Raw genomic sequence first — 25510 nt, forward strand, 5'->3', positions numbered from 1 at the left:
GTTTGTGTCATAATAAAAAGCGTTAATCTGCCGCAGCGGCCACACCTGATTGGACGAAAAACCGGAAGCGGATGTCGGTTCGGTTGCGACTGTGAGCGGCGGCAGGATGTCACTGCGTTGCGGTTGCCGCAGCGAAACGTCCGGCGGCGCTTTTGCTCTTCGCCGAGAAAAATAACGCGACCAATGCGACAGAAGAAACATTCAGCCACAAGTTTGGTTGTGCATCGGATTCCACTGTAAAGGAGTAATATCAAAGCTGCTTTATTTACCCAAATTACTTCATCAAATACAAACAATATAGTTCAGGCACTCTTTTCTGCACCGTAAAGGCCGGAGGTGTACTTAAACAAGAAAATATTGTGCGCAACCACGCATGGCTTTTCAGTGACAGAAGGCGGCCTATGCAGCCTTCGATCGCCGATGGTAAATAAAAGGCAGCTAGCTTGTTCGCACAACACGGTGTTTTACATTTATCTTGAGGGAAAAAGGGAACGAGGAGGAAAATGTGTAGCATGCACTCACTCGCTGCACATTGCACGCTTCGTGCCGGGCTGAACCAAGACGCCGTGACGACTTGCCGTCTGCAACATCGCTGAATGTAAGTTGGTGCTGTGATCGGACGGTTGTGCAGACGGTTATTCACGTTTTTGCATTCATTTTATGCAGTCACTGAAAATAAATAAAAGGGATGTGCTAAAAAAAATCTTACTGTATATATGCTTTGGGAGACTTCGCAGGCAAAGTTTTCATAGGTTCGCCATGTTACGAAGCGCACGAATGCCCACTGACGCCTTAAAACTAACTTGCAAGCTAACTCGAGAGCTTAGTGATGCAGTGCCACACTACCGCGGCGGCTATCGAGAACAGTAAGGGACATCAAAAAACCACCTCTGGCATGTCAAACGCTTCGGTGCAGCAGCGCGTCGCTGGCGACTGAACATCCGTGCACGTGAGTGGTTTCACGCTGGCAGACATTACACACGATCATGATGCAGGACGCTTCAACAGCTAATAGAGAGCTCTAGAATAGGAAATGCACACTTGCGCGCAGTAAACTCAAGTATTTTGCGGGTCATTCTGCTTTATGTTACATCATTCAACATACGCAGAAGAGATAACTCGGTGACAGTGGGGCCATCCAGTCTGAATGAAGAGAGCAATTTCTGAAATAAACCGGTGCTCGTTAGGCCTGGTAGCTACCGAATCGTCCAACGAAACGAAAAATTGGCCGAATTTATCCTCCGCCCAATTTGTTATAGACAAGACAAGACGAAGCGAAAGTCTCGTACCCAGTTCATGGGCCGAAAAACGCAGCAACATCGACGAGTTCACTTCGAAGCGAGAGTGCTCCACTTCAGAGTGCGCCGCCATGTTGGCTGTCGAGCATCTGCTGCGTGCGCTATGTGTTTGACGTCACCGTCCGGTTTCTTCTACCCTTTTCGCTGCATCCGAACCACCACATCCGCTCCCGGCGTTTCGACCAACCAGGTGTGTTCAATGCGGCAGATTATGAAGCTTTTTATTATGACACAAACTCGGAATACTGGCCCTGGTGCGAATAAAATGTCCACTGATGACGTGTTGCAGAGCTATGGAGCCCAATTAGAATGGAATCCACTGTTGTACCACGTCATGCAAATTCTCTTGCTTCTGCGCTGGATGAAAGGAAAAGGTTTGGTTTGGTTTTGTGGGGTTTAACGTCCCAAAGCAATTCAGGCTATGAGGGATGCCGTAGTGAATGGCTCCGGAAATTTCGACCACCTGGGGTTCTTTAACGTGCGCTGACATCGCACAGTACGCGGGCCTCTAGATTTTCGCCTCCATCGAAATTCGACCGCCGCGGCCGGGATCGAACCCGCGTCTTTCGGGTCAGCAGCCGGGCGCCATAACCACTGAGCCACCGCGGCAGCTTGAAAGGAAAAGGATAGCCATGGCCATTTGCGTGGTCGTTATTTATGAGAGCGATGGAGCAAAAGAAAGTGCATGCCACTATTCTATAGGCCATGGCAGTTCAAATTTTGCGCCGTAGTCATTATTGCAGCTTGTCACAAGCGTAACTTGTGTTTGCACCCAGTTTCCTGCTCGCCTGATGTGCCGAGTTTCGGATCTATGCGGGGAAAAAAAAAGCGCCGGATTTAGTCGCGCTTTAGAAGTTACGAAAATTAAATTTTCTTCGTTTCAAAAAGCTGATATGACATCACCTTGTCTATGGCTTCGGGCTCCCCATTGGCACTAAACGCCTGAATGCGCTAATTAACAAGTTGATCAGTGTACTTTAATTAGTTACCTAATTGGGATGAGTTCTATTGCAACCGACATCCGCCGCTGCTGACAGTTTGTTCCCTGCAAATCATTATCCTTTCTATTTCAACCTCCCTATATTTCAGATATTTTTCATGTCTCGCTGAAACACCCGGCCGCGCGCCGTTAAGTGCCATAAACATGCCAACGAGCAAGATAACCCGCACGGTCTCAACCAAAGGGGGTAGTGAATAATTCAAATACAAAATGATGCCACGTATAGTAAAATCCAGCATCGTCCTAGCCTCTGTTGGCCCGGTTACAGACAGCTGACAGAAAGCGTTACGAAACTCGCATCGCTCTCGGCTCACGTATATCGACTGTACTGCCACCAATGCGTGCATCAATGGAGCTATCACAGGTGGCGCCGTCCTCTACAACCGCGTGCTTTGGGAGACTGCGTTGGCGGCGTGGGCTTCCAGAGCCGCGCTCCTGACTGCCGAGTGAGGAAGCATGCGTTGCCATGGGGGAAAACGTCGCCCCTCTTCCCATTTCGTAACCGTGGAGGAAAAGCTCTGTGCAAAGCTGGGAACACGGCGGCGCGGTGACGCTTTCCGCACTGTTCGCAGCGCGACAAATCAAGACCAAAAGAAAGAATGGAAAAAGGAATGACATGAAGCGGAACAAAAAATCAAGGGAAAGAAGAGACTGCAGGCTGTTGTATACGCGCCTCAATTGACATAAGCCGCGCGCCTTATTTTCGCCCCCGCTTCCTTGTTTTTTTTTTTGTTTTTGCTGTTCTCTGCGGTGATGCAAGCGACTCCGGACTGTCTCGCTCGCAGGTGGCCTCCGCCGTTCTTGTTTCTTTTATTATTCACCCTATGCTTTGCCTTACTGGCTCTGCTCGGGCCGTCCACGCGTTCAGACCAGCTTCTGTAGACGTGTTTACGTGAACGCGGCTTCTCGTGCGGGTCAAGATGAGTAGGCCAGAAAGCATCTTCGCGGTGGCCTTGCTTGACTTGCAGTCGGCCGTGACCGATCCCACGCACCTCGAGTGTTTTCTTTTTCTTTCTCCTCGTCCCCCAGATTCGCGTTTGTGCTGGCTGAAAACGCGCGTGCGAATTTTGTGCGTGCGCGCGTTCGTGCCCAAACGTGCGTTGTCCATCTCGACTCAACCACGCGCAAGAGAGAAAAAAAAAATAAGGAAACGTGACAGGCGCGTCTTCTCACGGTTCCCACGTAGCTTATATTTTTTCTGGTTATCAGTTTACGCTTACGTGGGCAAACAATAAAACAAAGGCTTGCGGCGGGATGTTTTCTTTTTTCCTTCTTCCACGCAGTTCCTTCACTTGCTTACGAATGAGGACTCCGCTTTATGAACGGAGATAAACCACGAATCACCCGTGCCGCTCCTTTCTACTGTTGTTATGACGTCAGGGGGCGGCATGCTCGCATTATCCGCGCGAATCGCGCAACAACTTCGCATGCCCGATTCGACTGTCTCTCAAAAGCCAATTCTGCTATCTCCCTCGACTACTGATCCGGAGTTCCCGGGTTCGAACCCGACCGCGGCGGCTGCGTTTTTACGGAGGAAAAACGCTAAGGCGCCCGTGTGCTGTGCGATGTCAGTGCACGTTAAAGATCCCCAGGTGGTCGAAATTATTCCGGAGCCCTCCACTACGGCACCTATTCTTCCTTTCTTCTTTCACTCCCTCCTTTATCCCTTCCCTTACGGCGCGGTTCAGGTGTCCAACGATACATGAGACAGATACTGCGTCATTTCCTTTCCCCAAAAACCAATTATTATTATTATTATTATTATTATTATTATTATTATTATTATTATTATTATTATTATTATTATTATTATTATTATTATTATTATTATTATGTCCCTCGCGTGCGCTCTTCGCTTATACAGAGCCTATCGGCCCATAAGTCGCAACGGCCATGACCCAGATTCGTCTCGCACTGACACGGCAAACGTTCGATTAGGGGCATAAATACACACTGTCCTAGAAGAAACCCATCTATCCTTTTTGCTCTTCATGGCGATGGTGAGCAGAAGAATGGGGAGGGGGGGGGGGGTCACCCTTTCCTCCAGGAGACTTTGCGAACTCGTTCCCTGGAGAGCCGTGTGTTGCCAGCCCCCCACTCCGCACCCTGTGTACACAGAAGCGCGTTAACCTTGCGGCGAACGAGAACGCGCGGGTACCTCATGCGCGTCGGAGTCCGGGGCCGCCTCCCCGGGATGCTGGAACCTGTCCATCAGCGCGCGGCCAGCCAGGCCGGGACGGTGAGCCACGCTCCAGGCGCAGCTAACTGGGACAAGTTGTTCCGAATCACTTTCTTCATCTTCTTCTTCGGCTCCGCCGTTCAGCAGCGGCGGCGGCGGCAGCTTCCTGCTCCGGAGGTATTGCCGTGCTCCACCCCTTTCTCTGTGTACTTCTTTCTTATCTGCTCAGGCCGCTCCTGTGCCCTGGGTGTTTGCTTTCCGCGCGCGCGCTCCGCTGCCCTCTTTCCTCCGGCGCAGTGTTGGAAAATAAACCATCGAAAGGGAGAGAATAGTGCGCGTATCCATACTCGCCTTACGCTGCGGAATGCCCGACAGCCTGGGCTGCACGCGCCAAACTGCATAGTGACCGCGCGCTCGGCCGCCACGCGCACCGGCGTCGCCGAGTCCCAATCAGGGCGCGAGGCGAAGGCACTGCGCCTCCCTTGTCCGCCCGGCGTTTGTGGTTCCTTTCCCGCTACGTCGCATAAGGCGAAGGGACTCATTCCACATCTTTGGCGAACCAGGACGAACGCATACCGAACTAAAACCTTGGGCCCTCAGCCATCTCCGGCTGGTAGACCGGGCTGAGGCGGCTGCTTGTTGCCTCTGGGACCCTGGGCTGAGGGGTGCATCCGTGACGTCGTGGTCAACCGCCTTGCACCGGCTAGCGTGTCATCGTAGGCGGCTGGCGGTTGCAAGGCGGTTGACCGCGACGGCACGGGAATCGGTCGACGCCATTGGTTGGAAGGCTTCCTTTGAGGGGCATGTGCCGCTTCGTTCTTGAGTTCTGTTCGACTATAATAAAGTACTTACCACTAATACTACTGCCGATGCCGCAAGCGTAGACACTTGCCATATCGGACAGTACTGTGGATCAGTTACAGTGCTTGTATCTGCGTAAAGACGTGGGACACGAGGTTGTGACGTTCCCACCTGTCGGGGGTCAGTCACAGAATCTACGGGTCCCGCTGAAGCGAGGAGAAATGAGCCAACAAGGCGGTAACCCGGCAAAACAATATTTATTCTTCTCTGCCTGAAGGAGAAACTGGTGGTCCGCTCACCACTGGCCTTCAGGAGCCTCTGGTTATAGGTCCGGCAGATCGGGGCTCCACTCCAATCGTATCGCGTCGGCGGGCCGCGGCTGCTTCGGCTCTCCCGGGGTCTGCCTCTCTTCCCAGCGTCTCTCGGCTGGCGGGGCTGTGACGGGTCGAGGCCATAGGACTCTTGGGCGTTTCGGCTGGCGGTCAGTTTGCTACGGACGCTGAGGTCCGGCTTCGCTGACTATAGACCAGCGCGATATCTTGCGTCCGTTCGCCTCGCCTGTCTCTGCTCGACTTCCTTCTTTTGTCCCCCTGCCCCCGCCGCGTCTCTCCGGAGATTCCCTTTCTCTCTCTCTGGGTAATCTTCGCCCAACGGTTTTTCGTCGCCGCTGCTCACACAGCCGACCAAAGGCACCCGCCAAACTTCTTGGAATCCACGGCTGTTACGACGTGAAGGCCGATGGCGCCGTTGGGGATGGGTCGAAGGGGATCAGGTGTCCCTCGGAGGGCGACGCTTCTCTGCAGTCAGTCCGTCTGGTGCCAGCCGCCGACCTCCTCCGCCACCTCGAGCCATTACGCAGCCCGTCGTGTCCGCTGCTAGTAAGGTCGCCTGTCGGCCTGCACACACAAACGCACAAACGAACCCGTCTTCGCGCGCCGGTAGGGGGGTAGCACGGCGCAAACCGCAGGGAAGACTGCGGTTGCGTAGGGCGCCGCGCGCAGCCTCTCCTCTTTAGCCGTCTGGCGGTCTTTGCACATCTGTCTTCTGCATCGCCCGCCGCATCCCCACCACCGTCTTCGCCGACATGTCTGGGTCGATAAATTTGAGGGCAGGGAAAATGTCTTGGGTACTGGTCGCCTGGTTAGTTCTTTTCAGCAATGCCGGGGCCTCCCGTATGCGGCCCTTCACAAGGTAAACGCAGAAAGTAAACTGAAAGCGGCTCTTTCCTACGTTGCCGGAGTGTCCTGCTACTTCGAGCTGTTGCACGGTTCGAAAACTGTGAAATAATTCGTCGAGATTAAGCTCCAGCTGCAAATTTTGAAAAGGGGTTGTCGAAGTCAGCTTGGAGTGCAGGCTTTTCTTCTATCCTGTTGTGGTCCGTATGTATTCTTATCGTAGTGGCATCTGTTTTTGGACAGTAAATCTTGGTATAACACGACTTTATGTCTATAGATTACCTTTCAAAGATGCCATTTTCGTGGATTTAGTCAGAAACAGAGTTTTGTTAACAGGGACACTGCCTCGGATGTCATCGTGGTGTAGTTGTTAGCGGTCGGTCCAATTATGGTGCCGGTCTAGGGACTTAACGCTCGACGAAAGGAATTCGACCGCCGTGGCTCCAAATACTTCTTCCTTCTTCGTCCATCGTGAGTTTCACAGTAAAAAAAAATCATATTTTCATGCCAAAAAAAAACGGATAAATATTTGCAACAAACCTCATTTTTTTACTTCACCGAAGAACTAAAGTGAGCAATAGTGGAATTTTTTAGTCCTTCAGTTATGTCTTAGGCGTAGCTCTGATCGGAAGTACCTCTGTTTTGACTGCTTGACTACTGTGCTTCAACGTTCCATCGTTTAAAGTGTCCAATTGGCTCACCGAGAGAGGAATATGTCTCAATTTGCTATGCTTTTGTTTCAGTGTATGCAATACACGACGCGTTCGTTCTTGTTCGGGTTTAACCATTCTTGCCATGCGTGACATTCAACAGTACTCTCTTGTCGAAGACTGCAGCGTGTTCATCTTACCAAGCGCCCTCAAAACTGTTTACCTACCTCCATCACTGCTCGCATTAAACGCAGTAGCGCGGCTAGTGGGGACTGTCATATCTTAAGAAGGAATTATCGCTTGGGCATGCGCAAACTGTAAGCGTGGCCCTTCATTGTCGAATTCAATCTGATTTCTCAATGTTTCTGCGTTCTGTTTCTGTGCTTTATATTTATCGGGGTAAATCCGATTTAAACAAGGCCCACGTAAGCTCGGGTTAAACCCGATTAACCTAATAACTTTCACTCCCAGCTGTTTCTTGCCACTGCTAAGGGTGCCGTGTGTAAGCTAGCAGGTGCTGTAATCGCATTTCAGAAAAGTCCCCGCAGCTGCTGACGACCTAACTTTCGTCGCCTCCTTCTTGAGCCCCCTGTTCTGACCTTGTCAGTCTAGACGAGGCTATGCAGCTTCCATATGAACTCCAACAGTATACCCGCTGAGGGCGCAATACGCCCCGTAACAGAGGCTGGCGTCACTCAATAAAGCACTCGCCTTCGCTAAAATGGCAGCCGTGACGCTGAAATAATGCGTTTGTAGCCTGAGTACATGCATTCAAAAGCTCGGCAGTTCTTTAGTGACCTCAGAAATGCTGCAAATGCAGGTGGTAACGAAATCGCGAATAGTTATTGGAGAAGAGAAAAATAAAACACTGAAACATGTTGTTGCCTGTAACCTGCTGCCCTGCTTCTATAGCTAGGTTGCATCTACGTGAGGTAGCGCTGCGCATGCTAACGGGAACGCGAGAGCACGTAAACACTTGTTCAATGTAACCTAGCTTTCATAGCTAGGTTATAACTAGATTTGGCCGTGATTAAATTCTCTTCATTATAAAAATAGCAGCCACGCCCACACACCCCCTCCCTCTTGTGGAAATTTCTGTGGAAATGTTTCGAGAAAGTCCTGCCTGATACCCACCCGATTCACACCCAGTTTCTGACTGAAAGGAGAACGGCCGATTGACAGCCTGCCTAATATTGGCCACTATTACACTCAATTTAACAGCGAAGAGCCCTAAGTATAGGTTGCAGATGATACTGATGCACAATATTTCTGCTCCAGTAGCCTGCACCTCGGATGCATGGAGCGCCAGAGGAGAGGGCTCAATGTTAATCGCGACTACCTGGCACTGTTATAACGAGCACAAAAACCTCGGCGCACAGGTGTTGCTGCATTTAGCCCCGATCCAGATACAGTTTCCGTGCGAATCGGCAAACTCTTTCGTGATCAGCAACCGAGCGCCGCAGCCGCCGATCCGTCGTGGTTGTCCATGTGGAACATTAGCACAACTCAAATGTGTATCGTGCGGAATAAATGGGTTTAGACACAGGCAGAAAGTGGTGCAGCGTACAGTAAGTACAGTGCAGAACGGCAGCGACAGGTCAAGGCTTTCGGGAGGTTTCCGGCACACACTGCTTTACAATTGAATATGCCCTCATATATATATATATATATATATATATATATATATATATATATATATATATATATATATATATATATATATATATATATATATATATATATATATATATATATATATATATATATATATATATATATATATAGGTCGTATTTGAAAAGGGCTCGCGAAGCGACGTGGCAGCAGATGCACTGCCTTTACGCCGGTAAAGCTTTGCGTTTACTTCGTCCTGCGTCGTGCAGCGGCCGTGGCAGATAAAAACGTGCCGTAGGAAATGCTCCCTCGTACTTAGTCGGCGCATGCCAAAGTTTTCTGACAGTGTTGCAGCAACGTTTTGGAATGAGCGTCGTTTCATCCATATTTTATCCACAAACGCAATGACACGTGCAGACCGAGTCGGTTTGACGTAAATTGCTGCAGCTGCGATGTCGTATTTGCGTCGATAGAGTTTGTTATTCTTGCCGCGAATGAAACTCCACGTGAAATATACTGCCTGGACTCTGCGCAGGAACGCTCATATGCGAACGGGTGGTCGCACTGGGGCACCGGATAATATGAGCTGATTTGCCGTCTTAACCTGAAGCCATATATACTGGTACACAAGACGGCCAGAACGCTACGCTTAGGCGTGCAGAGTTGGGAAATAGCGCAATACCTTGAAGGACGAATGGATTTCATCACTTCGTATGAATCACCGACAAGTTCTCCCGGACCAATACCTTGTGGCTTTCTGTGGCAAAGGCTGCATATGCTTGAGAGCTGTGTTATTCTCTCGGCAGGAAAATGTCTAAATAAACTATAATTGTAATAATAATTGGTTTTGGGGGAAAGGAAATGCCACAGTATCTGTCTCATATATCGTTGGACACCTGAACCGCGCCGTAAGGGAAGGGATAAGGGAGGGAGTGAAATAAGAAAGAGGTGCCGTAGTGGAGGGCTCCGGAATAATTTCGACCACCTGGGGATCTTTAACGTGCACTGACATCGCACAGCACATGGGCGCCTTAGCTTTTTCCTCCATAAAAACGCAGCCGCCGCGGTCGGGTTCGAACCCGGCTCTAAATAAAGAAAAGCTTATTATTGCGTCAAGCCTGTCAGTCTTTTAGCTGAAGCTTGGGCTAGTCTCAGTCACGTTGGAACCATTTTTCTTGACGTGCATACTATTGTACACCTCGAGGCAGCCAGCTAGAATAATAACAGACTCAATAATGATCCCTTGTACGGGGCTACTCTCGTTGCAAGAATGGGAGAGCACGATTATTAAGCTAAAGGTTTTTTTGGTGGTCCCTTTGCGAACAAGCCCGAGGACTTGAAAAAAACCTCGTTCGCTAACATTTTCACTATGCCCTGGCCGATTTCAGAAATTAGGCAAGACAAATGCCTGTAATTCAAATTACTTGCTTTACTAGATTCCAAACGCGTTTGTCCCGCCCAAGTAGTAAGCGTGTCTTAGATGCATCCATGAAGCAGCTTTTACTGCCCTTCTCCCGTGTCATATCATATGGCGCAAACAAAGATTATTATTATTATTATTATTATTATTATTATTATTATTATTATTATTATTATTATTATTATTATTATTATTATTATTATTATTATTATTATTATTATTATTATTATTATTATTATTATTATTATTATTATTATAGGGCTGTTCAGTCCACTGCTGCCATATTTCAGGATGAACAAATGCGGCCTGTATGTATGTCGCTAAAAAGGGACGAGAAGAGGTAAGCGGTAAACAGCAGCTCTTCCCGCATGCACGATGGAAACGCCTTGCGGAGACGCCGTGCTCAGCGCGCAGTCGGCTGTCGCGGTGCCAGCGCGACGAGAGAGAACGGCGCCTGGAACGCGATGTGCCTTATCTTGGTCAGAATCGCAGCCTTAACCTTGGTATTTGGGATGCCGGGACTCCAAAATTAAACGAGCCCTCCGTTGCGGAAAAGGACCCCTCCCTCTATCTCCGTCGGAAGGACACCTATAGCGACCACCGCAAATAACGCCGGTGGAACGGCGACGACGGCCGAACGGCGAGATTATATTTGCGGGGCTCGCCGGACTGCCGCTGCCGGCGTGAGCGGAGACGGGCGCGTGACCATCGATCAGACTCGGCCGGACGGACGGGCGGGTGATTGGGCCGACCGGGGCGTGGGCGGCAGCGACCTCCGGCCGCCGCGCAGTCCCGGTGACCCCGTGCCATCGCCGAGAGAGCTGCGCGTGCGGTGTACAGGCGTGCGCTGCTCGCGGGGCAGGGCGGCGGCCGGGCTGACGAAGATGAAAGTCTGGCGGCCGTGATAGCTGGCGGCTGTCAGGGCCGCAGCCGTTTCGAAGCGGGAAGGAGAACGGAGCGAGCCCCGGAGAGACTCCGGAAGCGTGCAGCCAGCCGAAGGGAAGGACACTTCCTCGAGATAACAAGTGCCGCCCAGAGGCGACCTCCGGGCGCGGAATGAGAACGGGGCTCCATCGCCGCCGCTCCTCCCGGCACCGGGAGACAATTACGCGGCCGACGCCGGAAGCGTTCCACCTTGCCAGGTCGCCTTTCCAAATACGGGCCGACCTCGGTGGCCTTCGATTACGGCCGGCAGAAGCGCGTGGGTCTGCAGCCGGACGCCGCACGACTCTTTCGCTTCGTCCACATTTGCGCCCCTCACTTCGCGTTTCCTTTTTTTCCCCTTCATTTCGGCGCCTCACTCGACTTGGATGAGTTGGGATGGGGGGCGCGGCGATTATTTGGGACGTTTTTACGGCCCACGCGGGCTTCGTGGCATGCGCGGCCGGCGGCGGCGCAATACAGGAAGTCGTGACTGCGGTGTTGGGCGCCCGGCTGGCGAATGAATTAACCCGGTGAAAGAATTGAGAACGCGCACTCGACACGATAAGCGTGCCCATATGGCTCAGATGGATCTCGAACAAAAGTGGAACACAACAAGCGGCTGAGGGCAGCCCAAAACTGGAGCAGAGCTGCCGCTTTGGAACGAAGGGGCCCAGCCTCACTCAGTGCTATCAAAAGTACCGCCGAGAAGCTGCACGCCTCTCGGCCACGAGGAGACAACGGGCGGTGCGAGCGGCCCCAGAAAACCGGGGCGTTTGCAATAAACATGACCCCGGCGACTTCGATGAGAGTCGTCATGGCAGTCCGTTTGCACTGTCCCGCGATTTTGCGCGCGTTACACTTTAAGAATGCAGTGGCAGCGCGGTTGTAGTACCTGGCAGTGACCTCATAAGCATTACTTTGGTTATACTGGTAAATGCGTGCGAAAAAGTAAGCCCTAATCCACTCCATTTTTGCCCGACAAGCCGTACGTGGCGTTTCATGTGTTCATGGTGCCATTGCACACCTAAGTACCACGCTAAAACTTTAACACCGCATTCAGCATTGCAGTGTGGGACGTGAATGCGTTTCAAAATAAGAGCGAGAGGCAAAGGAGACCGTCACTTTTGCTTGCGAGGTGTACGTACAGTTTGTGACCTCTTCAATGACATTCTCCAAATTTGAAGCCGCCTGGGTGGCGCAATGGTTATGGCGCTCGGCTGCTGACCCGAAAGCCACGGGTTCGATGCCGGCAGCGGCGGTCGCATTTCGATGGAGGAGGAATGCTAGAGACCCGTGTACTGTGCGCTGGCAGTGCACTTTTAAGAATCTCAGTCGGTTGAAATTGTCCGGGGTCCTCCACTTCGAGCGTCCCCCATAGCATATAAGTCACTTCGGGATGCTAAACCCCGCAGACCATAAACCATCTCCACATTTGCGGACGCTTTCTGTTCTTTGGCGCATGTTTATAACAACGGCAAGAGCAAAAAGAAAAAAAAAAGGAATTATTTCCGCGTCCAACGCTTGATGTGCTGCTGCAAACGTTATCAGTGGGCACGTGGCGAAGCGAAACAGCGCCAGAGATGGATGAACGCTTGAAAAGTGAAGGGCAAAAACGCGAAAGTGCCTCGCTGAGCAAAAGCTCAGCGAGGACTGCGAATAACAGATTTTTTTTTTATTATCGCTGGTTTTTACATAAGCTGTTTCTACTTCGTTCCCTTTAATATAACGCTCTGCGCGCTTGACAGTGGAATGTCAGACCGCGTTGTGTAGTTCAAACGGAATTCGTTGTCACGTCGTGCGCAGAGCAATTTTCATGGAACCTGGTATGGTATACTGCGTATTGGGTTTAACGTCTCAAAGCGACACACGTGCTACGATCGAAGGACGCCGTAATGAAGGGCTCCGGGTTAATTTCGACCGCTTGAGGTTCTTTAACATCGCTCAGTACACGGTCGCCTTTCTTTTCGCCTCAACCGAAACGTGGTCGTCGCGGCCGGAATCGAACCGGTGTCCTCGGGCTTTGCAGCCCAGCGCTCTAATCACTGAGCCACCGCGGAGGGGAATGAAACCTGGAATTATCAAATTTCACCGCTGGTTAGATGAGTATTCCTCCCTGCCTCGAGGCATAAAAGAAGCAGAGTGTTTCAAGCACCGTGCGGCACCGCTCCAAGCGTTGTTACAAGCCCCGTCCGATGTTGTCATGCATGTTATCTGATCGAATGCGCTAACGCGTGTTAGTTTTTATTCACCGGTTCTTCGCGCTCTTAAGTTCTGAGGTTCCTGTCGAGCCTGGTATTTTTGGTTCGAAGCGGCAGTGATGAGGCGCAAAATTGGTATGGTGGGCCAGTAGCCCAGCGAGTGGTCTCAAGCCAAGTGAACCGAGGTTTGATTACTGTTTGTACAGTCGGGGGAAAAAGTCTCTGGACCGGGCGCTCCGTAACCGAAGTCTATATATAGCTCTGTTATTAAACTGCCGACTGGAGACCATGCACACTTCCAGAGGTGAAAGAACAAAATTTTGACTTTCACCTGCAAAGGTGTGGTCTAGAGCCGCCAGCTAATAGTTGAGGTATCCTCTTTGTTTGGGCTACATCTGGTCCAGAGACATTTGTCCCCGACGGTATACTGATGATCTAACAGCCATGGCGAGTGAATTATCGGTACCTAATGCATTCAATGCACTGTTCAAGTTTAGAGCGTTCTCTGACCATGAAAGCTGTTTTCGGTGCTGATATACGTTCAGCGAATTAGGTACATGTGGATTGGCTCAGCTTGTGAAGCGAAAGACGCCTTTAACAAGAGCGCTACTAGTCCTGAGAGCGCGGAATGCAATCCACTTGCACGGTGTACGCGAACTATACTGCTTGTATCTCTTCAAAGGGCTTACAAACATCATTATCTGTTATCTTCTTCGGGGAGCTGTGCTATCGCAGTGTTCAGTTCGGTGCGCTTCAAGGGCCTGTCAACCGGGTCGTACGAGCGTCGGTTTTTACTCCGCCGTTCGGATTCCCGTTGAAATATTTTTTTCCCCTGTTATCCAATATTTTTTTTTAAATCTTTGGAGTGGTCAAAATGCACGGGACACACACACGCACAAAACATCATGCCAACAATGAAATCTGGAAGTTGGGGCTGACAAGGTTCGTCAGCCGGCATGTTTAGCCCCAGCGGCAACCTTCTGATTGTTTACCAAAAATCAACAGGAGCTGCGCGTGCGTCCGTATCTTGTTTGGTTGAATGCCCTCAGACATCGGTCAACATGTGTGGCGCCACGCTGCAGTTTCTGTCGAAAAAAACTGTGCCTCTCTCCTGCCTGGAGTGAAAGTGCACAAATGAAGACTTTGCGCTGTAAAATAAATGCGTAAATTCTTTTCGATTGTTTTGCTACGCACGCTATTCGGACGCTTACTGAAGCTTTTTCCTGGTGAATTAATAATCTTTTTGGTGAACTTTATGGCGCTGTGGGTGACTACAGTGGTTCTGCGCTTTGTATTTTATTTAGTTGGATTCACCCTCATGCCCTAGATGCATTATGAAGGGGTGCAGTTACATAAAAGCTTAATGAAAGGCAGGAATGCTTCCTGGTTATACAACATTAGCTGAAACTGGCTTTTTTACGCTCCCGGCTTTACAACACATAGCTAAGGCATGGCGAAAATGTCTGTGGTCTACAACGAAGCCGGGACTGAACTGGAGTTGACGGGACCGAAGCCGCATCGCTTCGAATAAACCGGAAGTTCGAATTAATCGTGATGAAATAAGCGAGACTTCGTTCTACATAAAAAAAAAAAGCTTTCGACGGCGATATCTCGAAGCCGGCTATGCGAAGCGGCAATGGGGGCATTTGTACCACTTGGCAGAGCGTAGGCGACTCAAGGAAACAATAGGACCTACTCAGTGTGAGCCCTTTAAAGCAATAATGGCAGTATATTTCGCATGAACCGTGTTACCGGACGGCGCCTTTTTTTCCTACGAGGTATAATGCATTTTCAGAGGTGCCTTTCGCTTTACGAGTGGAGTACGCGCCTACTTCGCTTGATACAACTGTCGGGAAAGTATAGCAGTACGCGACGAACTCTCGTTCGAGGCAACATGACGCCGTAAACGTGACGACAAAGTTGAATAGATTACTTATCAATGAAGCTTGCTGCAAAGAAGTAGCACGAGCTGTAATGAAGCCTGAATTTAATTCCACCGAAGTCCACGCACTGCGCTGCACATCCTGTTGGCTATGAGTTCTCTACTTGCGGCTCATCATAAAAATAGCCGCTTCCGACTGAAAACTCTAGGCCCAGGCGCAGATTTTTTTTCTACCTTTCCCCAAAGGTGGAACGTGGACCTTCAGTGAACGTTTAGCTGGGCTGATGCTGTGCCCCCCCACCAACTGCCACCATTGACCCACTTGCGACGACCTTCATCCTGCAGATAAATCCTTTCCTGTGTATGAAGCCTCGGCTTTGAGTAAAAACATTCATTTGAGTAAAAGCATCAAAGTAATCATCAAGGGGGAATCCAACTGCTTTCACAGAGTTGTTGCATCAGGCGTCTGATTTTCCTGTAATTTTTTTCATTTTCCTCGCATTTAATTTCACATCTGGACATGTACCTTTTGGACTCTACATATGAACGGCAAATCACCTGACTTTGATGTAAAGAAAAAAAACAAATAAATGACAGGACAGGGAAGGACTAATGGCAAAGCTGCCAGCGGAGTTCCACGTGGAGGTGAAACAGACAGAGGAGGAGGAAAGTGCACTTGCCCCGCAGTTTTTATCCCAAGTAATTCATAAAAAAAATTACGATAAAAATAAAGTTGCAATCGCATTGGCACGTGCCTTCTGGCCAAGTTCGTACGCCTGCAGCAAATTAAATTTTTCTCAGTTTGGTCGGAAGAATTTTCTGGTGTTGCATGCTGAAATTGAAAATCTCCAAGTTTGGGCATAGCAGCTCTGCGACCAGAGCCTACGCCGGAAGCACTAAAGGAATAAAAGCGCAATGAAAAAAAAAACAGTCGTAATTGATCCCGAAGCCTGCAGCGTGACAGGCGTCTCAGCAAGGTAGTTAAATCGTTATGCGGTGTAGGTATATGGGGGTCACGATCGAACCCTATGCTCATTCCAATGATAAAGCGGCCCAATTTGCTTCAAAATTTTGCCCAAACATTCGACCACGACACACGGGACGAATATCTATTTGAGTGGTTAAACGTGAACGCGTTGTTTTGTTGCGAATTGGAAGAAAAAACTGGCGGTGGTTTAACTGTGGTTAAACCAAAAGTGACGCGATAGCTACAGCTAGCCGAGTGGAACTTGGTCACGTGACCATCGACGTGATCAGCCATGGCGCCGCCCCGCCGGCAGCTGCTCCGCACCACGTGACCAGCCACGTGACAGCGTAGTGGCGCAGCCACAGGGTGGTGGTGATAAAATTTAATAAATATTGAGCCATATTTTAGTTAGGCTATTCTTGGGTTGGCTCTTAGCCTCGTGATGTGGCCGGCAGTCGGTGATTGCTTACATTCACAGCGCAAAGACGAGCACGGACACGAGGGGAGACACCACAAAGCGCCGTATCCCCTCGTGTCCGTGTTTGTCTTTGCGCTGTGAATGTAAGCATGAAGTACCAACTCGCCCGGCAACTGATTTTAAGTCGGTGATTTCCGGCGATTTCCGAAGCCCAGCCTATCAGCTGCTTTTGGACAGCTGGGTCAGAGCTGGACACCGCGACCTCCCATCGCTCGAGGTCAGTGAGTTGCCACTCTGATGGCGGCTGGAACTCGGAACATATGTAGAGTATATGTGATGGAAATCAGCGGTCTGTAGGGGTGGAGGAGAGACGTTCAAGTTGTGCCGTCCGGTGAGCTTTTGTAAGCTCGGCTAGTGTGTTATGTATGCCCATGAGTAAGAGCCTTCGTTGGAGGTGTGTCGAGGGAGGTTGAGCGTGGCCTTGTGCCTGGCGAATCAGGGCGTTGATTTTCTCTTCTTCTGCTCTCGTGAGGAAGAGATATGGGAGAGAATATACTATGCGGCTGACGACGAATGCTTGAACTAGGCGACGGAGGTTATGTTCTCTCATGCCCCTGTGCCGGTTGGCAATTCGTAGTATTAGCCGCATGGTCTGATGGACGGTGTTTGTGAGTTTGGTTATCATGGCGGTGTTCTTGCCGTTGCTCTGGAGTAGGATGCCTAGGATTCGGACCTTTTCCACTTCTGGGATGGGGGTGCCATCCAACGTGAGTTTTATTGGAGGCGGGGGGCCTAGATCCGTCCTATCTAGGTGGTCGAAGAATGAGTAACTCGGATTTGGTAGGGGAGCAGGCCAGACCGACGGTTGCAGCATGCGCTGCCACCAGGTCGGCACCGGCCTGCAATGTTTTTTTCTATGCATGGCTCGGGCATTTCCTGTGGTTATCCACAGTGTAATGTCGTCAGCATAGCAGGAGTGCGAGAGATTATGAACTGCGTTTAACGTCTTGGCCTTGGGAATGAGCGTTATGTTCAAGAGCAGCGGCGAGAGGACCGACCCTTGCGGGGTGCCTCTGCTGCCGAGTGCGAAGGTTGGGGAGCTGAAAGGTATTTGAAGGTGCGCGGGCCGATTCCTAGTGCCGAGAGCGCTTCTACGAAGGCGGAGTGGCTGACGTTGTCAAAGGCTTTGGTTAGGTCCAAAGCTAGTATTGCTCGCATGCGTTTTGCATTTCGGGGGTGGAGAGCCTCTTCCGAGATCTGAAGCATAACGTCCTATATGGACAAGTGACTGCGGAAGCTAAACATCGTGTGGGGGAGTAGTTCGTGATCGCCCATATGGTTCTGTAGGCGTTCCAGGACCACATGTTCGAACAGTTTGCCTAGACAGGATGTGAGCGAGATTGGGCGTAAGTTTTTTATATCTAGAGTTTTGCCTGGTTTCGGAATAAAGGTTATGCGGGCGTGCGTCCATTGGGCTGGTAGCGCTCCATCTTGCCAGCACCTATTGAAGACGTCTTTTATAGCCATTAGGGAGCGCTCGTCCAGATTCCTGAGCATCTTGTTGATTTTGTCTGCCCCCGGGGCCGAAGTGGTGCGTAGTTTCTGCATGGCGGCTTTAACTTTCCATGTGGAAATATCCTCATCTAGTGTAGGATTGGGACCGCCGGTGTAAGTAGGGAGCGGGGTAGGTGGAGTTGTGGTAAGGTATTGTGCTTTAAAAGCGTCTAACAAGACGTCATCCTGTGGAGGGAGCTTGTGCAGAATGTGGTTGACATTTTTCCTTTGCGTTGCGTTTGTGCCTCCTGGTTCGAGCAAGCAACGAAGCAATGTCCACGTGTCTTTGAGGCCGAGGTTGCCGCTCATATGATCGCACAGCTGGCCCCATTGCTTGTGTGTCAGTTGGCTTGCGTGTGCTTCAATCTCCTTTACGAGCGTGGCTATGCGCCGCTTGAGTGGCCGATTGTGTTTGTGAGCGAGCCACCTTTTTTGAAGGCTGGCATGCGCTTCCCAAATATGTAGTAGGCGAATATCTGCCGTCTCTGCATTAGGGGTGCCAGGGATTGTGGATGTGGCCCCAGCCACGTCCTTTGTGAGGGTTTGTGTCCAGGTGTCCAGATCTATGATGGTGCCTGAGACGTCTCGTCGGATTTGACGGAACTTGTCCAGTGCACCACCTGCAGGCGTCGCTTTCTAGCCTGGGCTAAGGTTGTGAGGTTGAGTTCGGTGCTTAGTATATAGTGATCACTACCAAACGAGTGCTGCGTGTTTCTCCAATGACTATTGTGGAGGTGTTTTGAGAGAGTTAGGTCCGGGCTGGTGTTGTGTTGAACACTTGTTCCGATCCTTGTGGGTTGGTCTGTGTCGTTGACCAGGGATAAGCCTTCGTTCTGGATGAAAGTCCAAACCGAGGTGCCTTTACGACAGTTTTTACAGTAGCCCAAACTGGTGTGGTTGGCGTTAAAGTCGCCAATTATCAGAATGGGGTGGTCCGCACTGATCGTGAGTGCTTTGCGCATTGCTACAATGAGAGGTGCCGGAGGGCCTTTTGGTGGACTATAAACGTTTAGTATGAAGAGGCTGCTGCCCTTGCGTGCGCGGGGTAAGAGTTCTACTAAGAGGCCTTCTATTTCATCAAGCTCTAAAGCGTGCTCAATTGCGGTAATGTTGCGGTGAACCAGTGTCGCTACTCGCGTTCGTGGCAGCACTCTGGGTGACTCATGAACTGTGTAGTTTCGAAGCTTGACATTACAGAGAGTTTCTTGCAATGCTATAACGGTAGGTATCTCGTCTGCTGAGAGGTTTTGAAGGTGAAGTTGCAGGTTGTTGCGCTTCGCTCGGAAGCTCCTGCAATTCCACTGCCACACTCGTATGCAGCTACGTTGGGCAGCCATGTTGGGGGCGACTGACGGGTCTATGAGACTTGGGCCGTTTGGCTCGGTGATGAATGTTCCTTGTATGTGGGGCTGGATTTCAGCCATAGAGGCTTCATGTGCGCCTTGACGTCGCTCGAGGGCAGTCATCCGGCCTACAATGTTTGCCATCCATGCTGCAGTAAGTGCGTAGGGGGTGTTCATGTTTTCTTCAAGGCTTTGAATTATCGAGGTTAGCTGAGTGAGCGCAGCTGTGTCTACCGAGTTGTGGGGGTCATATTCAGCTTGCGCCTTGCGCTTAACTGGCGGGGGGGGGGGGGGGGTTGCAAGTAGGAGACGCAGCGCGTTAGGAGGAGGTGGAGGAAGGGGAAGGAATGAGTTGCTTGGGTGTGATAGTTTGTACTGGGTCAGGGGACCGAATTCTTTGTAGGTTGTTCTCTCCTGAGAAGTAGATGTAATTGTTGGCGGAGCTCTGCAATTTATAAACTCTGCTGTCGGAGTTGTGCTTTGAGCTCTTCATTCTCTTTAGCGAGCGAGGGGGGTCCCGGCTTCCAGCTCACCTGTTTATCCATGGGCTGGGCTTTTGGTCCCGGTAGTGGCGGGAAAGAGGCGGACTGGCTCCTGTGCTGTCTTTACCGTGAGACGAACCTGGAACCGGTCCTGGAGTTGGTCCAAAGCCGGCTGCATGATGGCCGGGACTGCCCAGCCGTGCTCTCGGTGGATGAAAACCCGGCGGGATTGTCTGTGGTGGTTGTAGCATTGGTGTTGGATTTCGGGGTGCCAGCCCGGTCGAATCGGGCTTTGCATTTTTTGGACCCCGTGAAGTGGGAGCCACCGCACAGGATACATTTGGAGTCGCACGTGGGAGTTGAAGTCTCCGGAAGAGTGTCGCCGCATCCGTGACATCGGTTGCTGACAGCTTGCGGGCAGACGTCCGATCGGTGGCCTGGTCCCCAGCAGTTAAAACAGGCCTATACCTTGGCTTTGAAGGGGTGGCAGTTATAGACGGCTCCGTAGAAGTTGAGCTGCTTGGGAACCTCCTTGGTTTTGACGAAGGTGATCAGGATTGATTTAGTGCGGCCCAAAGGACGCGCGTCTGCTATTGTGTAGGATCCGCTGGGGTTTAGTGCGACGAGGTCGTTGAATATGTCTTCTTGGGTTTGGTTGTAGATTTCGTTGTAGATAATTCCACGTACGGCATCGTCGGGCGCGGCGATGTAAGCCTTTACCGGGAATTGCTTGTCGTTGAGTTGGAGCGTCTGCAGCTGCACGTAGTTTTCGGCACGCACGTCGGCAGGGGTGCTGATTGTGAATGAGTTTTGTGTGGGTTAACTCTGAGTCGGTCGTGCTGCCGGGCGTCATGGTGGTTGAGCTTCACAGCCGCGCACGCAGTAGCCAGCAGCGCACCGCCGTTACATTGTCTAAGTTTCAATCCGCCACCAGGTAGGAAAATTACTTTCAGATCCGTAGCCGGGAGTTCTGGTAGTGGAGCATGACGTGTAAGTTTTTGAGAAATAGTCTTTCCTTGATTGGGCGACGCCGACGTGGCCGGGCCGGCGGGTGGGTGAGCTTGGGAGGCCTTCTTCAGAGCCGGAATCGAAGTGGCTAGGATGGGGAAGACCACATTGCGGGCTTGGATTGCTCTCGACCAACGCGGGTCGTTAGCGAAGTCTTCGCGGTTGATTTCGTCCCCTTCTACGCTGTAAACCATCATTGCTGAGGTCAATGCACAGGCGAGGGGAGTCTAGACGCGCCGGTGGCCGTAGGCCTAACCGGCGGCCGCAGCGGCGGGGGCCCTTGTTGTGCTATAGCTACAACGCGAGGCCTACCGTTCCGCGCCTGGCTCGGAGCGGTAAAGTCCTTTTCGGGTAAAAATAATCGGAATTGCACGGAAAATGGTGGGAACGGGTGGCGAACACCTTCAATGACCGACTATTGGTGGTATCAGTCCATTTCACGTCGAAAATCCGCCGTCCCGAGTGAAAATCCACGGAGCCGAGGTGAAGTGCGTCCGCTCGCTCCAGACACAGGGTGGCGGCGCCACTACGCTGAAGGTTTATGGTGGTTTAATGTCCCAAAGCGACTCAGGCTATGAGAGACGCCGTAGTGAAGGGCTCCGGAAATTTCGACCGGGTTCTTTACCGTGCACTGACATCGCAAAGCACACGGGCCTCTAAATTTCGCCTCCATCGAAATTCGACCACCGCGGCCGGGATCGAACCCGCGTCTTTCGGGCCAGCAGCCGAGCGCCATAACCACTCAGCCACAGCGGCGGCTGCTACGCTGAAGGCTCTAAAGCTTTTGTAGCAATACCTACATTACGGTAGCATTTAGAGCTACGCTGAAGGCTCTAAATGCTACCGTAATGTAGGTATCGCTACAAAAGCTACCCATGAAGTCTTGAAATAAGTGGCACGTAGTTTTGAAGCGTGGGTGGGTATCTGAAAATTGTATCTGCGCCAAAAGTCTGCTCCAGCACAAGTTTTGGTTCCCATGGACACGAGATTTCCTCCATCTGTGGCGCTGAAAATCAAAGAAGTCAGTAAGTGCACCAGAGCACTCGGCATCCGAGCCGAGTGCGTCCGTGCCAAACTCATGATCACTGTCACACAGAGGAAGCAGTATCAGGCTCTCGAATCCAAGCGACATTGTGTAAATAATGGTTCTTTCTTCGTCAAAGGGCCTATTGTTCCGTCATAACTTGCCTGATAACATACCGGCCGGCGCGATGAAACGGAAAAAACAGATTGACTGGGGCTCTGCGCATCCGTCTTTTGTGGCAGCCGAGCGCAAATTGCTAGCGTGTTTAGGATCACGCGATTCGTGGACCCTTACCTAATTGTGAACGAAGTTGCTCGAAATTAGGTTGCTTGAAGTAGTGGCTAAACTAAGCTGTTCTGTATAAGACCTGCCGTTATTGGCTTCGACTCCAGAGTCTAGATGTCGTTCAAACTTCGCAGGTGTCACGTTTTGGCCAGACTTCTACAAACTCAATGGCTACTTCTGTGACACCCCGACTGTGACACCCCGCACGATTTACGATCACTTCAGGAACATATAAAACCATGCAGAATGGGGATGCCAATGCATTCAAAGGCAGTTTGATGTTGCGCAAGGTTTGTCCCTCGGGTATAGTTAAATATTATAGCAAGTGGCTTCAATTTAAGGAAAGGGGAAATTTGCCAAATCCTACATGTCCCCTCACCTCTTTAATTTCATTTCTCCATTCTGCCTGCTATCCTTTATTTCCGCTGCCCCCGCTCAGGTGCTTCAGTATCGATGGCAGATGCTGGGGCTAGCAAAAATTGGCGGTGGTTTACCTCTGGTTAAACCTGCAGTGACGCGATAGCTACAGCTGGCCGAGTGGAACTTGGTCACGTGAACAACCACGTGATCAGCCACGTGACAGTGTGGCGGCGCTGCCATAGGGTGGCAGCACAGCCACAGGGTGGCGGCGCCGCCACGCTGAAGGCTCGAAATGCTGCCGTAATGCAGCTATTGCTACAAAATCTTTTCTTTCCTTTCTATTATTACTTTTAATAAAACCACTTACTACTACAATCCCAGCAAGAAACTTTATTAAATACCGTGTCTATGTCCCAAGACAGAGGTCCTGTTTCCTACTCGTTCCCTGCGGCCGTGTTGTGAAACCGTATAACCAGGCATACCACCTCAGAATCACTGTGCAATTGAATATCGAGTGGCAAAACCAGTGGAAAAGTCTTCAGAAGTGCCAGTGAATGTCGAAATCTGCGACCATTTAGCGGACTACTTCGACACCGGAGAGCTCGCTACCTCCGGAGTTTCGCGACAATGAAGGTTTAAATGAGTGCAGAGGCTACAGCGTGATCTGTGCTCTGCATCGCGTCGTCAGTTCTCTCAACGTGACCGATGCCTCAAGCACGCTCTCGTGCGCGTTTTAAAACTCTGCTTGGATATAATTCAAGAACGAAGCGGTGAATTTCACTCAAAGGAGGCTTTCCAGCCAACGACGTCGACGGGTTTTCATTATGTGACGGTGAATTCGCTGTCACGTTACCGGGACAAGAGATGAACTACGGATAAACCGCGCTTTACACGGGATTAACTACGGATGATTAACCGGGACATCATAAAAAGCGCTCGGCGCAGTCGGCGGTCTGCGCCGAGGGGCATTTTCCGCTTCGTTCTTGAGTTGTATCCGACTGTAGTCCACATGAGCATCATGGACTTCTCTGTTGGTTTGATATGAATGGAAATTAATTAGAATGCGCGTTCTTTAGTTTAGTGTCCAGTTGTTTCGGATCGCAGGGATTGCGGTGAATCCCGACAGGTCACGTTTTTGTTCAGGCTATGAATGGGCTTCCGGTTGGTATTCAGTCGCAGCGTCAGTGTGTTCGCTCTGCGACTGACCAATGGGGAGCGCCGAGACGGCGTGCGACGTGCGGTCACGTGGGAGCTGTTGCCGCGGTGGAAGCAAAACTGTTTATTCTTATCAAAACATTCGGAATAATGCCTTGCATCTAAAAATACGCTGGTCACAAAATCATCAACAGGTTCTGTGTGATGTTTCTGTCGCGTTTAATAATGGGTTGCCTATGCAAACATCAAGGAACCTTGCCTGTTCCTCCGATCGAATTCGTTGTGTCGGTGTCGCATGTGAAAGCAGTGACCGAAAATCGCACTGCGGCCTCACCGACTACACCGGATATTTTCGGTCCAGTCGCAGCATGTGAAACGGGCCTCAGAGGCTCATTCGTATCTCCGTGTGTGGTCCCTGCTGCGGGTGGACACCCGAGTCCCTCCGATCTCGGCACGATCAACTGGGCGCCGTTACCTGCAGCCATGTGATATTTCGGTTTGGAACTTTGGGAAGGTAGGCGGCCGATTCAAGGGGGAGAGATGCCAAGATGGCGGAAACATACTCTTAATGGGTACCCTCGGAAATTCCATGCAGAGGGGAAGACCACATCTGTCCACTGTTTCCATAAAGTTTAATTTGGCGTGCCTATTCACTCGGGTCCCGGCGGATTTGTACATGCGGCATTTTATTGCTGGGCACTCGCGGTCCTCTCCCTCAAGCGTGATTGCACCGTATGTGTAGCATTACTTAGCCACGCAGAACTTTTCAGCTGACCACTTAACAAGCAGCACTCTGCTGGGATTCGATAGTATACGGGCGTCCGAGAAGCTGTTAGAAGTATACGTTTCTGATAACTCGTCGGAGTGCTGTAGTCTCAACTTGAAGGATAAGGTAACTCAGGAATAAGAACACACTATGAATCGTTGCTAAATGATGAACTCACTGAGAGTTGTGTACCTTTTGTTCGGCGTCGGTGGTTTCTTTTCAGCGGAAAGATTAAGCGTAGAGATCAAGCCAAATTCTGCCGAGTTGAAGTGTCGATGAGGTGTGCAGGAGAAGGAGGTTGAGGAGGGGGAGGAGGAGGAGAAACATTTTTTCGGAACCAACGAGATTACTGATCTCGTTCGATTGGTCAAGTGGGTGGCTCCCCGATTCCAGGGCTACTAGCCATGTGGCAGCTCGAAGAACTTGTGCAGATATGCTTGAAGGGCATCGCATTGTTCCTTAAACAACGGAAGTAATCTCTCTGAGTCAACGAAACACGTACTCATACAAGATACACGAAACACGTGGCTGATACAAGATATCACTCTCCCCTTTGGGCAGCCCGTTTATTCACTTCTTATCTGATTTGTGGTTTGAATGTTTGCCTTACACATTGCCGTCATAGGATGGAGTTCAGCAAACTGCTGTCTATACAGTTTTTCATGTTTTTGAAATCTGTGAGCGCACATGATAATATTGCAGGTATACTGCAAACTCAAACACACCTCACTAAACAGTTCAAAGCACCTCTCCCTGTTAGCGTAATTTGACTTGTAAAAGTTGAATTAGTACTAAAAAATGCGTAATAAGGCCAGTTCGCGCAAAATGCATAGACTTCAGCTATCTGAGGCTCGATATACGCATGGGTGTATAATACGTGGCTTATGGAGAAGTTAAGGTCAGCCTACATCAATTCCCAATTATTATCAAGTCAGTTCGCTACCCCTCTGTCTTTGAACCTTTGTGGCTTCTCTGACGGGATCGGCTGAACCCATGTTCAGGGGCACAG

The 25510-nt window shown here is 50.6% G+C and overlaps 2 protein-coding genes across 2 annotated transcripts in view; one reads left to right on the forward strand and one right to left on the reverse strand.

Annotated features, from left to right (window-relative positions):
* Nucleotides 1–12474, reverse strand: part of LOC144114497 (endothelin-converting enzyme 2-like) — a 49710-nt gene extending 37236 nt beyond the window's left edge. The window contains exon 1 of the mRNA XM_077648283.1: nt 12205–12474. The gene's annotated coding sequence lies outside the window, so the exon portion shown is untranslated. The remainder of the gene's footprint in view (nt 1–12204) is intronic.
* The window catches only part of CDase (neutral ceramidase), a 94773-nt gene that overhangs the window by 18207 nt on the left and 51056 nt on the right, over nt 1–25510 (forward strand). The window lies entirely within an intron of this gene.

Source organism: Amblyomma americanum, chromosome 1, assembly GCF_052857255.1.
Source record: "Amblyomma americanum isolate KBUSLIRL-KWMA chromosome 1, ASM5285725v1, whole genome shotgun sequence".
Lineage (NCBI taxonomy): Eukaryota > Metazoa > Arthropoda > Arachnida > Ixodida > Ixodidae > Amblyomma > Amblyomma americanum.